Source organism: Heloderma suspectum, chromosome 1 (assembly GCF_057233095.1).
Source record: "Heloderma suspectum isolate Gila_16-S chromosome 1, 16-S_ref, whole genome shotgun sequence".
NCBI classification, from domain to species: domain Eukaryota; kingdom Metazoa; phylum Chordata; class Lepidosauria; order Squamata; family Helodermatidae; genus Heloderma; species Heloderma suspectum.
The window spans coordinates 93,118,020-93,138,245 of record NC_139458.1 but is presented as its reverse complement, the minus strand read 5'-3'; the positions used below and the strand labels follow the sequence as shown (position 1 = coordinate 93,138,245).

The following is a 20,226-nucleotide window of genomic DNA, read 5'->3' as shown; positions in this document are numbered from 1 at the left end:
TCTGTCATCTTCTGCCTCATGAAATTTCCCTGCATCCCTAATTTGATTTTGGTTCTTCCACCACCCAACCGTCATTGATGGACTACATCTGCAGGTGAATGCTCAAGAGATCTTTCTTCTCCTCCCTCCTTTTACCTTTCCAAGGTGAAAATGTTGAACCTCCTCTGCTGAGACAGGCTCAGCTGAGCGGAAGGCTCATTTTCTCTAGCTCAGTGAAAAGAGCCCTCCTTAGATCTGTGATGTGCTGTCGTGTCCCATGGATATCTAGCGTTCTGTGGCGAAGGCATGAAAAATCTCTGCCTTCCACCTTTCCAGCTCAGCCGTGGCACTGCGAGTGAAAAATGTGCACTTTGCATGCCTGCTTACCCGCTGCCTTTGTGCGTATTCAAGATAAGCTGCATCTACCAGCGGCTGCTTATTAATCACAAACACAGCCTGCCTGCGGCCTGCAGGCCTAAAGCAAGTCTGTCCTTGAGTTTCTCAGCATCTGTGCTCCACCAAGGGGTCCCGGGGAGTGCAGCTGGCTGAGTGGCAGCTAGGGGAGGAATAATATGGGCCCATTTTATATGCTGAAAGCCCATTTCAACTGCAGTTTTTCAAGCAGGAGAGGACCGATAAATAAACCCACCTAGCCAGTTACTTTGACAACTACTGTTTGAAATGCATGAAGTGTGCACTGCTTTTTTTCCTCCGGACTACAAGCAAACCAGTGTTTTCCAATTAAAGCGGGAGGGGAGGGGAATGGGAGAAAGAATTGCATGAGAGGCCTTGAGAGGCATCATTTCTGACAGGAGACAAAGAATAGTGCCTCTTTTTTCATGTTCTGATTGGATATATTAGTTACAAACTGTTTATTTGTGTTTGTATTTTGAAGGCTCTTTTGAACGTTTGACTCAGACTGCCAGCTAAAGTATGAGAAGGAGGCGGGGACGGAGATGAGTGAGCCCATGAGTGAGAGTCCATGAGTGAGCATGGACTGGAACAGAAGGAAAGATTAGAGGCTGGGAACCCTGTCAATTAATGGGCCCTGCCATTTTAAAAGTCAGAACTGATTTCCAGAATTGAGAGTTTGCTCATGGCATAAAATTTGGATCTAGGAGGAAGTGATCACAGAGGAGCACAGGGCTATTGCTGCTTAGTATGTCAGCGTGAAACAGCCTTGTCTCTAGAAACTCTTGCGATCCTCCTCTCTCCGCACACGCTTTTTAAAAAATCGATGTCTTCCAAGCTTGAAGGGCTCGCTACAAAAGCTTTACTCCGACACTCTGAGGGAATTCAAAGTGTTATGCAAATATTTAGGATAGAATTAAGGCTCTAAATCCCTGTGAAATAGAGATGGTTGACTTTGCTACTTTAGATAAAAATGCAATGTTTGCACAGCCTGTTGGAGAAATGGGCTAATTCATCCTGGGTGGTGTTGGCCTTGAATAAATGTGATTAACTTGTGGTAATGGGGGACCACAGGAAGTTCAGGTAGGGATCATGGTGGATGAAAGAGGGATCTGTAAGCAGACGTGGCAGCCACATGAGCATATATTCTGTTTTACTGTGTTGCTGTATTTTATGGTTTAGACAGAGCAGTCCTCGGGGTGGGGGAAGATCTCCTGATATATGATGGATCCATTTCATTATATTAGCCAGTAATGCTAATATAATGCATTATATCCATCATGACATGTTTATTGTACAAGCCAAAGGTCATAACAGAAGTAATATCACATCAAAAAAGACAAATAACTGGAAAATAAAGAGAAATACATACATATACAGTAGAGTGTGAACCCTAGGCCCCATGATCCTCCAACATACTAACAAAATTTCCTTTGATTTTCTTTGCTGTTAGTGCAACCATTGATATACTCTATAGGTAGTTGACAGCAGGGTTCAGGTCTGACAGCAAACCCAAAATCCTAGAATAGCAGCTATAAATGTAACTCTAATGTCACTACACGGGGGACATTTCAAAAGGTAATGCCCCAAATCCTCAGTCTGATGTGGACATTTCACACACACACCACAAGGCACCTTGCTATTGCGTCCTTCCGCCAAAGCTGAAGGCATCCCTAGAAACGCAACTCAGTAAATGCTTGCCAAAGCATTACACTATACGGTGCTTCCAGATGAGGCTTTCTATAGCCCCATTGCCCTGTCTCATTAATGGAATTTTTAGGGATGGCGGAGAATTTCTCCACGAATCTTCGGGAGGCCGAGCACCGAGGCATTCGGCCCCCCGAAAGTGTTGGGGAAATTCTCCGCCGGCCCCCCGCCCCCCCCGGGATGGGACTTACCGTGGCTGAATGTCCCTCTCGGCGGCGGGTCCTGGCGGCGGTTCGGCGGCGGTTCAGCGGGGGCGGAGGCGGCGGCCGGTCTCCCGACCGGCAGCCGCCGCCGCCATTACAAAATAAAAAAGTAAAACAAAAACAAAAACACACACCCGTGATAGGCTACGTGACGATTTACGTAGCCTATCACAGCTAGATTTCCAAAGTCAGCTGTGATAGCGTTCCCTTATTTTCGCCGTAGTCTACGTAAATCTTTATGTAGACTAGACGTGCCAAAATAAGGAACGCCATGGGCCGCCATTTGCGTACGTGCTTCCCCCCCCCCCAAAATCACCTGTGATAGGCTACGTGATGATTAACATAGCCTATCACGGCTGACTTTGGAAATCTAGCCGTGATAGGCTACGTTAATCGTTATATAGCCTATCATGGGTTGTGTTTTTTTTCCACTTTTTCTTTCGCGGCTGGGGAGACGGGGCACTTCTCCCTGGCCTGAATTTCGGCCGGGCGAGGCGGGGCACCTCCCCCCCCTCACCTGAACTTCGGGGGGAGAAGCAAAGCGCCTTCCCCCCACCGCGAAGCAAGCTGCGGGACAAGTTAAGTCCCTTTCGTACATCCCTAGGAATTTTACATGGGTGGGGTGAGATGCCCAGATGATGCTGTTTTCCACTCACAGCCCTCCTGTGTTTTCCCATCGCTTCTTCCATCTTTTTTCTGTCAAGAAAAATCTGTTAAGAAAAATAAAGACCACGAAGTTGCCCACCCCTGCTATAGAGGCTGCCTTCAAAATGGCTTACTTTGAACGAGGTCAAGTGACCAGGACAGGCTGCACATCCAGGCTGTCTGACTCTGTGACAGGGAAAGCCATATTACACCCCATCCCTGCCCATCAAATGTGACAGTCATTTGGCTTGTATGCCCATGTAAGAGTCTGTTTTCTTGTTGTTTGCTATATTCACTATTGTGAATTAACTGCATTGTCCACTTAAGAACAGCCCAGCCTACAGACTCACTCTCCTTCTGTGCTGTGAATCCAGGAAAAACTCTGCTACAGACCTGTGTTAGGAGCCCTGTAGGGATGTTGTATATAAACATGTCAATAAAAAAAACTAACTTGCCAACATCTAAGCTTGAATCCAATAGTCAAGGTTTAATCAGAGAACACAGAGGGTTAGATCCAGAACAGTCCTTCTGCCAGCAGAAAGATACTCCTCTTCTCCTTCCTCCCCTACACACCCTCCAAGTCTTCTCCAGAGGGTTGGGGGACCCTCGGAAGCGGATTTGGAGGGTGTGTGGGAAGTCCTGCTCCACAAGTGGTATCCTTCCAATCCTGAAATGAGGGTTCTGGATCTAACCCATTATCTTTCAGAGACTGAATATCAGTTTTAGGGCACAATCCTATGCATGGTTAGACAGGGAGAAGTCCTACAACTCCCAGCATCCCCATACTGGCTGGGGATTGCTGGGAGTTGTAGGACCTTTCTCTGTCTAAACATGCATAGGACTGCAGCCTTAATGAATAAAAGTAATATAAAAATAGCAGCATTAAGACAGACCCAGTAAGTACACTGATGTCAGACAATGCCATATTGCTTTTTTAAAGCACTGTAATGCAAAGAAGGAGTGGGAACAAAACTGCTGTGTCTATATCAGAGGCAATACGCAAATCCTGCACAGAGAACATGTGATTTAGTGGTAAAAAAAAAAAATTGTTCCCCCATGTTCTGATTCCTATTAATATTTCTGGGGTATTTAACAGCCAAAGAAAGCTGAAGTGCAGGTGATCATTACTGGAAACAGAGTCTGAAAATGAGACCAGAGGATGAAACTGTTTGCCAGTCAGCTTTGCATAGGAAACAAGCCCTTGGCTTGAATATTAGAAAATGGTTATTTTATCATTTTTCAGGTAAGGTTCCTCTGAATCCTATGCCCTTTCTATGCAGGAAATGTGGGTTAGTGGGTTTAAAAGTGTCATAGCAAAGACACTTTGCTATTGCCTTTACCGATGATCAGAACTTCATAACCAAATCTCAGGTTTTAGAAATAAGATTATTTCTTGAAAAAAGAAGCAAGCTTCTAGTCCTTATGTTTGCAAGCAGCTGAAAACATCTGCTCTTTGTCTCCAGAAGGCGTAGATATCAGATCAGCTCTCCCTAGTATGCCTCTAGCAGCCTGTTCCTTCTCAGTATATTCCAAATTCTGTGAGCTTCCAAGACTTACTTCTGAAATAAATTAAGAAAAGGAATGACAGAGTACAATTTCCATGATGTCTTCTTCTGATGGCAAAATATGTGACTTGGCTGAAGACTTTGGGTGGTTTTAGTGCTAAGATCAATGACTCCTGACTACATTCTTTTGTGGATTCCCCAGTTGGCTTTTCTCCACTACCTGTTGCATAAAGCCAATAGCCCTGACGTCTCTTGACTGCTGCTCGTCTTCTCACAAGATTTCGCAGGTAGAGTGAGTGCTGACCAGAAGCAAAGCATCACAGCAAACCGGAATGGCATCAAGGCCTCCACATACTGTGCACCGGATCCACAATAAGCTCCTTGCCATATCCCTGTGACAGCATATATTTTGGGGTGGGCTATACAGATATAGATAACTATCCCTAGCTGCTGGACACATTTCAAGTAATGTCTGTTTCGGCCCTGAGAATTCCGTAGTGGAGCCAGGGCCCACTGGAATGGAGTGCCACCACTTTGGGATTAGCAGGGACCCTGACATCATCCGCCATCCCCTCTCAGAATTCCCTGTTCCCTCTGAGCTTAGCTGCAGTCCTCACAGTAGCTTTGGGGGAAACAGATATTCTCAGCAACAATATGTATGTACGGGCATGATAAAGGACAAAGAAGGCAGGGACCTAACAGAAGCAGATGAGATTAAGAAGAGGTGGAAAGAATACACAGACAACTATACAGGAAAGATCTTAATGTCTCTGATAGCCATGATAGTGCGGTCACTGAACTTGAGCTGGACATCCTAGAGAGTGAAGTGAAGTGGGCCTTAGGAAGCATTACTAACAACAAAGCTAGCGGAGATGACAGTCTTCCAGCTGAGCTATTTAAAATCCTAAAAGATGATGCTGTTAAAGTGCTGCATTCAATATGCCAACACATTTGGAACACTCAACAGTGGCCACAAGACTGGAAAAGGTCAGTTTACATTCCAATTCCAAAGAAGGGAAGTGCCAAAGAGTGTTCAAACTACCATACAATTGCGCTCATTTCACATGCCAGCAAGGTTATGCTCAAAATCCTACAAGCTAGGCTTCAGCAGTATGTGAACTGAGAACTACCAGAAGTACAAGCTGGCTTTCGAAGAGGCAGAGGAACTAGAGATCAAATTGCCAACATTCGCTGCATCATGGAGAAAGCAAGAGAATTCCAGAAAAATGTCTATTTCTGCTTCATTGACTATGCTAAAGCCTTTGATTGTGTGGATCACAACAAACTGTGGCAAATTCTTAAAGAGATGGGAGTACCAGACCACCTTACCTGTCTCCTGAGAAACCTGTATGAGGGTCAAGAAGCAACAGTAAGAACCAGACATGGAACAACCGATTGGTTCAAAATTGGGAAAGGAGTACAACAAGGCTGTATATTATCGCCCTGCTTATTTAACTTATATGCAGAGTACACCATGAGAAACGCCAGATTGGATGAATCACAGGTCAGAATTAAGATTGCCGGGAGAATTATCAACAACCTCAGATACGCAGGCGATACCACCCTAATGGCAGGAAGCGAAGAGGATCTCAAGAGCCTCTTGTTGAGGGTGAAAGTGGAGAGTGCAAAAGCTGGTTTGAAACTCGACATTAAAAAAACTAAGGTCATGGTATCTGGCCCCATCACTTCCTGGCATATAGAAGGGGAAGAAATGGAAGCAGTGACAGATTTTATTTTCTTGGGCTCCAAGATCACCGCAGACAGTGACTTGCAGCCATGAAATTAAAAGACGCTTGCTTCTTGGGAGGAAAGCTATGGCAAACCGAGGCAACATAGTAAGAAGCAGAGACATCACCTTGCCAACAAAGGTTCGTATAATCAAAGCTATGGTTTTCCCAGTAGCAACGTATGGCTGTGAGAGCTGGACTATAAGGAAGGCTGAGTGCCAAAGAATCAATGCTTTCGAACTGTGGTGCTGGAGAAGACTCTTACGAGTCCCCTGGACTGCAAGGAGGTCAAATCAGTCCATCCTAAAGGAAATCAACCCTGACTGCTCATTGGAAGGACAGATACTGAAGCTGAAGCTCAAATATTTTGGCCACCTAATGCGAAGAGAAAACTCCCTGGAAAAGGTCCTGATGCTGGGAAAGATTGAAGGCAAAAGGAGAAGGGGACGGCAGAGGATGAGATGGCTAGATAGCATCACTGATGCAATGAATATGAACTTGAGCACACTCCGGGAGAGAGTGGAGGACAGGAAGGCCTGGCGTGCTATGGTCCATGGGGTCACGAAGAGTCGTACACGACTTAACGACTGAACAACAACAACAACAATGTATGTATTTATTTATAACATTTGTGTCCTGCTCTATATCATTAAGATCTCAGGGTGGCATGAAGATAAAATCAATTTAAACAGTATAAAACAATAAATAATTTAAACACCTAAAACATATTAAACCATTAAACAAGCTAATACCAATTAAAATCTAAAACAGTTAAAAACTGTGCTATTTCAGGGAATGCATTTAGCCCTCAAAGGCTTTGGTAAAAAGCCATGTTTTTACTTGGCGCCGAAATGAAATCAATGTCTGTGCCAATCCCCAACCAGGGTGCCACAGCAGAGAAGGCCCTCTCCCACGTCCCACTATAGTGTATGTCTCGCACTGGTGGGATGCAGAGGAGGGCCCCTCCAACAGATCTCAGTCCTTGGGCAGCATATCTAGGGGTAGGTGCTCGCTCAAATATTGAAGTCCCAAGCCGCTTAGGGCTTTAAATGTCATCACCAAAACCTTGAATTCTGCCTGGAAGCATATTGGCAGCCAGTGCAATTCATTTAAAACTGGTGTTATATGATTTTTATAAGGTGTCCTGGTCAGCAGTCTAGCTGCTGCATTTTGCGCTAGCTGCAACTTCCGAGTCATCTTCAAGAGCAGCCCCACGTAAAGTGCATGTACTACTATGTCTAGGTTATCCCTGTCCGGGAAAGGCTGTAGCTGGTGGATCAGCCGAAGCTAGCCCCAAGTGCTCCGGGCTGCGGAGTCCACCTGGGGCTCCACTGACAGGGGTGGATCTAAAAGTCTCCTAGATTCAAACAGTTTTATAAATTGTTTCCTGTTGCAATGCAAAGTAGTTTGGGGTGGCTTGATCTTGAATGGGCAATTAAGACCCATTCGCTTTACAAAATACCTGGTCCTGGTGAAGATGACCAGTGCTAGAACTAGTTTGTTGATATGGATCAACCCAGCTGCCTGAATTTTTGAACTCACCTTGGGGGCGTGGCTATGGGGACTGTCATGATCAGCACCTGCACTTCTAAATTTAATACTACGCCACTGGCCCTAAGTGGGCCTAGGCACTACGCATGCAGGCAAAACGCTCCAGAACCTTTTGCTTAATTAAAAGCGTGTGACCCAGTTTGCATGATCAAATTAAGCCACAGTGGCTTGCTTTAATCAGTGTTGTGTGCTGGCCGCCAGTTCCCTAATTACCCACCCAGGTGCAGCTTGTTGTGTTGTCTGAACCCGGGCGGCATGGCTTATTTGAGAGGGAAACAACCTTCAAATAACTCATGGTGGCTTATTTGATCGTGCAAACCGGCCCTGTGTGTGTATGTACACCTGCCATATTGCATAATGATAATATTGCTTAAGTATTATTATGAGGAATAAAAAAAGAAAGAAATCAAGTGGCAAAAAAAGCAAAACTTGCTTGGGATAGCAAGCTATCTCGTGGCAGTGGAGTGTAGATATAAATGACATATCTTTTTATGCTTCCCGTATCACTGCCTGCATTAACCTTTTCTGTAGAAATCAGCCCTCCTTTTTGCTGCAAATCTTTATCCAGTCTCTTTCACCAGGACCAAAGCTGACTTTGACAAAGCAGAGATCTTCTGACCCAGCGTAATAATAGAAAAACTGGATATCATCCTATTGCAAAATTAGATCTTTGCCCTCAATCCCCTTCAGGTTTGTGGCTGTCACTGTCAGCAGAAGTTATATGAAATGTTATTGCTCTTTTCTCTCCGCAGAATAGACGTTCTCCCTCTCCCAGCTATGTTTCCTAAGCAACAGAAATGGCATAGACTCAGGCTCGGAAATCAATAAGAAGAGCAGTCAAGTCAATGAGGCTTAAGCTATTGTCAACCCAGATTTTAAGCCAACGAGCAAAAAAAAAAAAGAAAAAAGAAAACGATAATCTGGTACCAAAATCAGCAAAACAACCTCTCACGGTCATTAGGAATATGCCGCATGGCTTATTGCACCAGCTGTCCTAAATACGGGTGTTGCCCGAATTTGTTTCTTTCTACTGGTTTCTCATAATATGTCAAATGCAACAGCCAAAGGCTGGAAGCAGTGGGAACTGCAGCTTGCTTGCTGGGGTTATAAACCTTGCTCAGAGTTCCAGGCAACTAGGATCCCAGGAGACTGCCTACCTGGAAGGCTAAAGAAAAAAATGAGGATCAGCCCAGAAGGGGGTGGGGTGAGGAACAGACCCAGTGTCCCCCAGGGGTGATTTCATTGTTAAGTTAGGATTTGACACAGTGCTCAAATTACAGGGGTGCCAGTAGCTTCCAGAACTACTGGTTTTAGAAGGCTACAAGAAAGCTATGATTTCGCTACAAGTCAAGGAGTGGGATTTGTAGATTTCATTAAGGGCCTCCCCTACCTCTTTTCCTATCATTTAAGCACTGTTCTGAAGCCAGTCGGCTTTCTTTGTTGCAGCTGCTCCTGGACTGGGCCAGGACAAGACATTTTGCTGCCTCAGATGAAAGACAAGATGGCACCTCCCCGCATTCCATATACAAAAGTCAACCAGACCGCCAGTTGACTCTTCAGGTTACTGATTCTGAGAGCAGCAGACTAGCTTAGGGTGCACAGCAGGCTATGTGGAGCCCACAGCTCTCTCCTCCAACACCTTGCTGTCACTCCCTGCCCTTCACCATCTGCTGCCTGAAGCGGATGTCTCACTGCCTAATGGTAGGATCAGAACAGTCTGTTTGAGCTCTTTATCAGGTGCATTTTGTACTTGCAAAGAACATCAGAAGAATCAGCCATTAATGCAGGGGTGGGCAACCTGTGGCCCTCCAGATGTTTTGGCCTACAACTCCCATCATTCCTCACCATTGGCTATGCTGGCTAGGGCTGATGGGAGTTGTAGGCTGAAACATCTGGAGGGCCACAAGGTTGCCCACCCCTGCATTAATAGGCCTGTTGGCTGGGAGGGTTCCATCTGGAGCCATTCCTCAGCTACAAAACTGGAAGCCCCCATACCTACAGATCTGCTCATGAGTGAGTACCCTGGGATAGTGGATCCACTAAGACAGAAGCCCTTCCCAGTTAGCAGATACAAAGCCCCACAATGTCTGCTTCAAATGTCAGGCGCTACGCCACAGGAAAATACATTTAAGGAAGAACTCACTTTCCTAGAACACGCTCCGAACCGAAGTAGAGAGCTGTTACCCATGACTCCGGGACAGTGGAGGCTGGTGGCTCTGATGTCAATGGGGCAGTGAAGCCACTCCAGGTTTCAGTCAGAACCAGTCAGAACTCTAAACTTTAGAGAACTTCTGACTGGTTCTGGCTGAAACCCGGAGTGGATTCACACTGTCCCACTGACATCGGAGCCACCAGCCTCTGCTGCTCCAGGATATGTTGTGAATTGTACCACTTTTTCCTGGGACATATTCAGGGAAAATAACTGGTGCAATCTCACACTCTGGATCAAATTTGGTATTTTACCCACTGGAAAAGAAAAGATGACTCCATCCACCTCAATTTGTGGTGCTACAGTTGTGAGGGAAACCTAACTAACACTTCCACGTTGCATTTCTTCTTGACCCAGGTTTCCATCAGACCAGGAATGACCCTCCAAATGAATGGAAATATGCACTCCTGGGAGCTCTGCATGAGAGCAAGACTCTTGGTGCTCCATTGTCAGGTCCAATTGTGAAAGCTTAAATTGCCCTCTCAAACAGCAGCAGAGGTCTCTGGGGCACAGAAAGATGTCTCGGAGACGAGCTGCTTAACTGCTATGAGTAAAGACTTTTCCACTTGCATAAGTCAAACTGGCAGAAGATGGAATGTGTTGTGTTGTTATGCCAAACATAAAAAACATCCTCTGAGAGATTCAAGAAAGACAAATAGATTTGTTGATACCTATTATAGGAGCAGCTGCTGTGGGCGAGCATGTGTAAGCTCTCGATCTCTGCCCAGCTCTTTTGTTCCGACTTTGCATCCTGCTTAAACTGGATCTCTGTGAGTTGGATGGTCAGCTTCTGCACTCTCAGCAACTGATCCAATGATGTGTTTTTCGCCCTCTTGCCTCTTGGAGCCTCAGCCACTCTCCAACTAATCACTCCCTAGTCTAAACCATGCCAGGCAATCTAATCCACTGATGATCCTGAGAGCTTAGCAGCAATTAAACGGGAGGCATCAGGCACCTTAGTGCAATGCAGGGCCAAAACAGATACATAAATAAAAATGCCTGCTCCATTACACAGACCGTAGTGTGGTTCTATTTCCATTCAGCCCTGGCTTGGCTGAATCCTTAGACAAATCTAGACTGCCTACTGGGGAGTAAAACTGCCCTTGCACCAGTTCAACAAGAACGGTTTCTGTTCTATTCTTCAGCTGAAGCAAAGGCTTTGCCAGGGAGGGGCCATAGCTCAATGGTAGAGCACCTGCTTTGCACTCAGAAGGTCCCAGGTTCGACCCCCAGCATCTCCTGTAAGGCAGGAAAAACTCCTGCCCGAAACCCTGGAGAGCCACTGCCAGTCAGTGTTGACAATACTGGGCTAGATGGACCAGTGTTCTGACTCAGTATAAAGCAGCTTCCTGTGTTCCTATGTACATCAAGCCTGCACGCAAAGCTAGACATAGGCTACACTGTTAGGTGTTTAATAATTCTCACACTTTCCCTCCACCCAGGCAGCAAAAACTGGTTTATCAGGTTCCCAAAGGCTGCCATCAATAGCTGGTGGGGTCCATTCCAACTTGTGCATACCTGTATTAAGCAGACATCAACCTGCCATATACCTTCCCCACTGAGGATAGGGTGACAATGGGTCCGGACCTGGGCTTCATGATGACAGACACATTCAGTGTTGGCATGACAGGCAGAAATTCAACTGGAGCAACTCTCCCTGAGATTGAGATCCAATAATAGGGAAAGGGTTACCTGTTGAATGTCTGTCTGTTGGGCAGCTGTTCAGGACACTGGAACTCTTCCAGAAAAACAAATGTAGTCACTCACAGGTGGGCAGAGGATAGTCCCTTGAAACTGCTGTGTCCTGTCAGAACAGACATTAAATTGCTCTGGTCTGGTACTCCAGTGCTTTGCAGCATGGCAGAAGGAGGGCTAAGACCCAGTAAAATAACAACAGCAACAACAACAACGACGCAGTGTGTGATTTTGTTCTGCCGTGTCTGGAAAACTCCTCAAAGAAGTAAGCAATTTTTTGGCACAGAGTTTTGTTAAAGTGCCTAATGCCTCAGCTTTAGTGCCTCTGAGCTCTCAGGATGTATCTTCAGTGGATTATGTTCCCTGGCATGCTTTAGACTGGAGTGAGGCTAGAGCGATTAGTTGGAAGTTGGGCCAAGCTCCAAGAAGTAACAGGGCCTAACACTGAAAAGCACATTACTTGACCAGCTTCTGTTGGTGAGAGCAACCCCCTTCTCCCCAGACCGTTCCGGAGCACTCAGTTGGTCCTATGACAAAGAAATCCAGAGTTTTCTTATCAAAAGTTTTGCAGATGTGTGTTTGGTTTGCAAAAGTTAGTCTACTTCAAAAGCAAGTCTTTAAAAAATTGCAATGGAATAAGCCAGGGAAGGCTAAGGAAGGATACTGAAAGGTATTGATACTGGGGAAAGGGAGAATTATGGTGGCAATGGGGGAATCAGGAGCTGAACCCACAGCAGAAGGCTAGCATGAACCTCTCTTCCTGACTTGCTAATTTTCTGCGTGCAAGGAGATTGTCTGTAGGTATGTGTGTGTTGGTGGTGTGTGTACACACAAACACACAACATCCCACTTGCAGCTTGACATGGTAGCAGGGTTAGCACAAGACATTTTGCTGCCTGAGGTGAAGTACAAGATGGTGCCCACCCCCAACTCCATATAAATAAAGCAAACGTTCTGGCAGTTGAATCAAAAAAGGTGAACTGGTGATGGGTCAGCTTCCTCCACTGCATCCAAAGGCAGCAGGTGAATTTAGAAGGCAAACAGCACTGACTCCCAACATCTTGCTGCTGCTCCGCACTCCCCAGTATCTGCTGCCTGAGGCAGTTGTCTCACTTTGCCTAATGGTAGGGCCAGCCCTGCATGGTACAGTCTGGGAAAAGCTTTACAACTTGCACCTACTGAATGCTATAAACTATTCCTTAGACAGAAAGGAACACATGCTGCCTTATCCTTTCCCTGGAGCCTCCTGATGAGCGTCATGCAGCCCATCATATGTCCATGGAAACCCCACACCAGAGCGGCCTCTTGCCCCTGCTGTCGCCTTAAAGCTCTGAGCCATGGCCTGAAAGAAGAACGGCAGTAATTGGAGCCATTATTGATAGTGTCACTCGCTCCGTAATAGTGCCTGCCAGGTGACGAGAGAACACCAGCCTGTCCACAGTAATGTCATGTAGACACATAAAGCTGGGATTAACATCAAAGGGTTCCAGCGCCGGGTTCTGGTGGCAGGACCGCCTTTCAAAGCATTCTTCAAACCGGCTGAAAATGTGCTAACAAGGCATGAAAAAGGGCCCGCTGAGTTAAAAAAAGAGAAGAAAATACGAAGCTGGGGAAGATGATCTGGATTATGTTCAAAGGCAGAGGCACTGATGCAAGAGAAGGCAGCAGTAGCACCTCAGGCTGTGAACTTGTCAAGTTTTCATTGCTGAGTCCGACTGGCATCGGGCTGAATGCAGCCAAAAGCATCTGAGGCACTAGCAGGGAGGGCGCTCAGGAATTGGCAAGTTGCGGGATGCACAAAAAAGAAACAATTTTCCACTAGAGCGACCCAGCAGACCCATTGGCAAGGGCACTTTCACGTGATGTATGATGTGGGCAAATCCATTCATTCATTGAGAGGGGATCACTGTTCAGTTGCTCTCTCATACGAGGATGATCTGAGCCCAGTGCTGAAAGGTAGGGCATTTTAACAGGGTTGGTTAACGTCGTCATCATCATATATACCAGCGGTGCAGAATCTCTTTAGCCTGAGGGCTGAATTCCATTTCGGAGAAGCCTTTTGGGGGCCGCATTTCAGTGCTGGGAAGGGGTGAAGGCAGAAGGGATGGGGCTAAAAATACAAAAAAAAAACCATACCTGTGCATTTTAAGTTCAAGCTAAGTTAAATTAAAGCCTTGGGAGAGGCAGCCTTTTTGAATGGGATGAAAACTGCACAAGTGCTGGGAAAACACTGAATGACCGGTGGTTGGGGAAAAGGGGACATGGTCATCTGAAGAACCTCTGGAGGGTCAGGTTTGGCCCCTGAACTTGAGGTTCTGCACCCCGGATATATCCTATTAGCAAACTCAGTTCTCTGAGTCTTGAGACAGCCAACATGGCACCATCCACAAACAAAAGTAGGGGAACACAGCAAGCTTGGGGGAATGTTTTGTTTGGCAGAGGTACAAAGAACTTTAGCAAAAAGCCCTGGGTGGGGTGGGATGGGGTGGCGGGGAGAGACTCCAAGATGTCCCACTGAAACTGAGCATGTTCGGTGACCATGGAATGCTGTTTGGTGCAGTGGGAATGGGTGGGGCGAATGGAAAACTGCTAAGGGGTGATGGAATGGAGTGTCTTGAAACCTGAACAGGAGTGCCCCACACTGCAACATTTTGTTGCAGGTCCCACTTATTTATTATTGTCCATAGATCATCAAAAATCTATTAGGTGCTGCACAGGAATAAAATACAGCTAATGTTATTGATGTCTAAATAATCTAAATAATATGCCATCTAAATGATAATTGTTGAATATTTTACGGTACAATCTTACTTATTTAACCAATTTATGATCTGTCCTTCTGTAAAAGGGGCTCTCAGGCCCATGTACAATTTCGAAACAAGTATAATAAAATAATAAAAAATAAAACCATAAAATCAGAGAAGCTGCAGGTGAAAAGTCACTAAAATCCAGCAAAGCTACACAACAACAACCCCCCCCAAATCACCTATCAAAAATGCTGTAATGCCTAGGGAGGACATTGCATATTTGAGGTGCTGTGACCAAAAAGGCCCTGTGTCTGATCACCACTCAACTAACTTCAGATGGCAGGGCGATCTGGAGAAGAGCCCAAAATATCTTGCTGCCTGAGGTGGAACAGCAAATGCCCCCCACCCCACCCCACCGACAGGGTGCACAGTACCCATGGCTGGCCAAGTTATTTGAGCACCTAAGGCAGAAAATCCCACAAGCATCCCTCCCTGGGAGTAAAAATACAATAGTAATAAATTAAATAACTATTTGCTTCCCTTCATGACACCCAAAATTAGCTCCCTGAGATTGCCATCACAGTCTGCCTAATGACAGGGGCCTGAGAAGCCCTCAGATAAAGAATTAAGGGTTGGATAGTCTCATGCAGGAGAAGATGATAACCAGGCCCCAGTCTGTTTATTTATGCATCTTTACTAGTAAGTAAGTCCCATTTTGTTCAATGTGGTTTATTTCCAGGTGTGTGTGTGCACACAGGATTGCAGTCTCAGGCTCAAATATGCATGTCTGGTCAAAGGGTTATTCTGCAGCCGAAGCAAAATGAAAGCAAAGGAAGACGATTCCTAGATAATGCAGGTGTTCCTGAATGAATTATGTGGGCTAGTCTGTAGGGGAAGAAGGGAAAGATGAGTGAAACATCTCACAGTGAGACATCTTGATGACTTTCTAGTCCTTTCCATATTTATGACTCTGTGAATGGCAACTCATCTTGAAATAAGCAACCATGCAAAACAATAACAGAAGAATTAAAAACTTGCATAAGGAGAAATCAGTGCAGTTCAGAATTCAGTAAAGGTTAGTAATAACCTGTGGATGGCCGCTGTCCTGATATAAGTGAGCAAAGGAGTATGGCCCAAACATGGACCATTGCTCATGTTAAGAATAACTAGATCAGGGATACCTTTATGACAGAGGTGGGGAATGCGGGCCCTCCAGATATTGTTGGACTCCAACTCCCATTATCCTTGACCATTTGTATTCTGGCTGGGGCTGTTGGGAGCTTGAGTACAGCAATGTCTAGAGGACCACAAGTTTCCCATCCCTGTTTTAACACATCATGATTCTATGATTCTATGGACAATAAGTACATGTCCATATTTATCAGGATTAATGTCTATTAATCAGGGTGAATGTCATGCAAAGCTCAACTCACACATGTGAAGAGAATGCTGCTGAACTCATGCAATGGGTTGTTCCTGCAGAGGAATCACAGCCGGCCACTCCTATACTCACACACATCTGGGATCAAGAAGAAGGGCATCCAAAGCAATGAAAACTGTTTTGCACATGTTCTCATAATTTCATCAAGGGGGAGCCTACACATCTCACATCTCCTTCACATGGTTCTAAATGTGGGAAGAGGCCATGTGTCTCCTCCCTGCCCCATCAGGAATGGAGGGGATGGGACTTGTTTCCAGAAATTACGCTATGAGGCAGAATGCAGACAGGTGAATGACCTCTTATGTCTGCTTGTCACCATGGGCTGCAGCATTGCAGTCACCTCCAAAAGTGTGCATCTCCTATGCCGTAGCACCATTCATTTTAGAAATGGCTCACAATTGACTTTGAGCATGACATTGGAAAGATTACTTTGACTTATTTTTATTTATTTTTTAACATTATTTTTTATGCTTTTACCTACAAAATATAAGCCGACAGTGTGTTCTCGAAAAAGGGCTTTAATGGCCTTTTCAATAAAGCTGTGGCATTTCCATTATTGCGATCAGTATTAGCAGCATGAAATAAATCTTAGTGAATAGCAGCAACAGTGCCATTAATACTGGGCACTGTAAAACACTGTCACAGTCTCTTTACAAACAGGGGTGGGGAACTGCGGCCCTTCAGATGTTGTTAGACTCCAGGTCCCATCAACCGCAGCCAGTATAGCCAATGGTCAGGGATTATGGGAGTTGGAATCCAACAACATCTGGAAGGCCACAGGCTCTCCACCCCTGTTTTACTTTGCATTTGATTCAAACACTGTTCCCACTGTTCTGTCTCCATTCCTGGCTCTGGTTCCTGCCTCAGGTTAACCTCTTGGCATTTGGATGTGCTTCGACTTCTTGATTCTGGCTTTAATTTCCGGCCTTCTGACCTGTCTCTAGTCCTTGACCTGAACTGGCTTGATATCTCAGCTTCTAATGTTTAAAGTCTTTCAACTCTGGCCAGCCCTCAGTGACCTTGCTCTGATGGCCCCCGACAAATTGCTTCTTCATACAGAGATTTGGCTGCTAGGCATCTCTGCTTTACTCCTGACATTGTCATGACTCAGGCTTGCCAAATGTCTCTTTGTAAAATGGACTGGGCTATGTCCGTGTCTACAAAAATCCTGCAGCACTGGGGTCAGGAGAAGCCCTTTGACGGTGGAGTGGCATCTTTAAAGGAGCCGAGAAGCTGTGTTGCCCCACACAGTTCTGGGCAAAACCTATGGAGTGAACACTGCACAAAAGAAGGCAATCTGTAGAACAGGATAGACCAGCTGTGAAAACAAAGTTGTGTGTTACTTAATTCAGCTCCAGCCTTGATCCAGTTAGTAATGCCAAGAATTCCTTTCTTCTCATGCAAACACATTTTGAACAGCTAAGAAATATGCAGAGAAATCTCCACCATTCCTCGTAACTTTCATTTTACCCACTTAACAAATCTACAAAGAAGAATGTTAAAAGCACAGAGCTCACATGCTGTCTAAATGAGGGGTCAAGTTCTGTGACTTTCTGTAGATAAACATCCTCATGTAGGCAGTGCACAGATGATAACTTTCCACAGCTTCAGAGGCAGCGTTGGAGGGCATAATTGCCATAGTACACACATATGCTCGTTTTTTGTGCTCTTGAATGACAGGAGGTCCAGTGTCATCACGTGGAGTGCCTATGCATGTTCAATTGTCTTGCTTTATGCACAAAGGGTTGGATGCAGGATCTGCCTTCAAGAGGAAGGAAGCTTCCATGAGAAGAAGGGCTCTGGTCATGTAAGGTCCCCCCACCCAATTTTTTGCCCCCCCCCCAGCTCATCCCATTCAGCAGGGTCCCCTGACTTTCTGACCTGGTTCGCATGATTGCAAGGTGGTTAATAAACCTTGGTGGCTTGTTAACCAGCCTGTGCATGCCAGTTGCATTCCAGGGGGATTAGCATAATTAAACTTGGCAGTGTGGCTTGCTGTCATGTGAACCCAGCCAGGATGTCTTGTTGCCACGGGTAACAAGCCACCCCAAACCCTACAACAGCCCATGGGTTGTGGGTGGCTTGTTACCCATGGCAACAAGCTACCCTGGCTGGGTCTTATGACACAACAAGCTGGATTACCGAAGGTAATTATGCTAATCTCCCCACCATGCGGCCAGCACGTGAAGTGCGGGAAATAAGCCACCGTGGCTTATTTCCCCAGCCACGATACTATGAACTGGGTCTCTGAGTAGTATTTTCAGGGGGCTCCTGTGGGAAGGAAGGGGCGGGAAAGTCCACTTCCCCCAGCACAATTGATCCAGCTTAAATCTGGATCCAGCCCACATTTGGAGACAGCATGGTGATGGTGGAGCCATCAGGAGGCGGTCCCGCCTGCTCCACATGGTTATTGTACACGTGATGCATGTATGAAAAGGGCTCCAGTCTTGGTCAAAACGGTTTTGCAGGTTTTTCTAACACTCCAAGATATACCCTGAAAAGAAAGCGCCTTGAAGCATGACACAGCACTGTTGCAGTACACATGTACTCGCTTTGGTGTGATTGTTACAGGCTCCTGAATGCTTAGAGTTCTTTTGTTCTGACTTTTAAAAGTGTTATATATATATCTAAACTCTGTGAAAAGATCAGTGCATCAAATATGCAGTGCCCCCCCCCCCAATACTCTCTTCCAGAGTGACGTTGACTGGACCAGAAGCTATTTGTGATTTGGTCTTGTCAGTTTTCCCACTCTCCATTGACTTGTATGCGGCAGGTGGGAATGATAAGGCTTCCCTTGTCCCCATCACATTCGTATAGCTAATGCCGGAGCAGGGCTTCACCCACATTATTGATACAGGGGAACTTAAAATTGCTGCAGAATGTGTCCTGATTCAGTGGAAGACCATATGTGCATGGATTGCCTTTGGAACGCATGCCCCCCTACCAGAACAAGGAACCCTGTGCATAGCTCCTGCCTTTGATCAAGCTACCAACCAAGGCATGTCGAATGCATGGAAAGCTGTAAGAAAACCAGCAACAGTGCTGATCTGCAGCACAGGGGCATTAGCGTTTCTCCTTTAGTTCTCTTTTCACTGAATATGATAATCATGGTTGCTGCTTTTCTAGTACAGCACAGTTGGAATGGGATCATGACCCAGAACTGGATGTCATAACAGTTAGAAGTATGTAACCTTTAGAGATGCTTAACTCCATGAGCGTTGCTACATGACCTGCTTTAGTGCTTCTGTTCAAGCTCACTCTCTTATCTGATTAAGGAAGGACATTTAAGGGTGCAAGTCCCAGCATGGCTAACTGGGAATGCTGGGAGTTGTAGAGCTTTTTTCTGTCTAAATAGACATAGGTAAATTTATTTATTTTTATGGGGTTGGATCCAGACTTGGTCATACTTAGAAGAGACCCATTGAAATCAATGACTGGATCTGAATCCAACCCATATGGTTTATAAAATTCATACAAACTCTCCCACAGTATTTAAATAAATTAGAATAGTGACGGCACCCAAGAAACAAAGCTATTTTGAGAGTGCTGTTTACTGGCTGCTGCTTCTCTCTTCTGGTTTTGTGTGCAGGTTTGAGATAAAAAAAAATTTCAATAACACAAATGATTGGGCTACAGGTGCCCTCGTCCCCACCCATTTTCCAAGCTGTTGTCCTTAATAACTCTTGTATGGGAGTTAGGCAGAGGAAGACACTCTACCACAAGGCCTCTTGCCAGATTGCTAACTGGCTTCAGGGAACATTCTGAGCATGTGCAATTGCTCAGAGTATTCTGAGCATGCTCTATATCTCAGAAAGGAGAAAATGAGAATGCAGCCACCTAGAACTGAGGACTGGCTGGCTAGGGAAAGCTGTGAGCATGCTGTGCACTCAAAAAGCTGTGTAAGGTACTTGCGGCAGGGGGAACCTTATTTGGGGGTCCCTGCCCTCCCTGCACAAGCTGTAGGACCACCTCTGAAAGTAAGCAAAAGCAAGCCTGAAAGGTCAGAAGGACTGAATCACCCTGCAGCTTCTTCCTTATAACATCACGTTCTGGTGAGCACTGAGAAAGGAAACGCTTTCAGTGACCAGCAGGAAAAAGCATTTCAGCAGCTGCCACCCCCACCCCCCGCTATGAAAACACTGGGAAAAATTGGGCAGGGGAGGTCAGTTCAAAGGTAAGGGGGGGGGTTAAAGGGGGGCATGTCCAGGGTTTCGCAAGCCAAATTAGAGAGCAGTCCTCCCCCATCAAAACATTGAAAATTGCATCCTGTAGTCCAGAGATGGGGCGCCTTCAGCCCATGGGCCTAATTTGCCCCACAGAGATTCCCCATCTGACCCATGGCAGCTTCAGCAACCTCTGTGGGGCCCGCCTCCTCCTCTACCCAAGCCCCTCCCCCTCCTCAAGTC

General features: G+C 45.8%; 1 protein-coding gene across 5 annotated transcripts in view; it reads left to right on the top strand.

The window, feature by feature from the left end:
• Window positions 1-20,226, top strand: part of LDLRAD3 (low density lipoprotein receptor class A domain containing 3) — a 357,700-nt gene that overhangs the window by 272,605 nt on the left and 64,869 nt on the right. The window contains exons 7-8 of one of the 5 annotated variants that reach the window (XR_014790389.1): window positions 1-4,188; window positions 4,409-5,668. The exons of 1 other annotated variant lie outside the window; for it this stretch is intronic. The gene's annotated coding sequence lies outside the window, so the exon portion shown is untranslated. 3 more of the 5 variants (XR_014790392.1, XR_014790391.1, XR_014790375.1) reach the window with 3 other exon arrangements.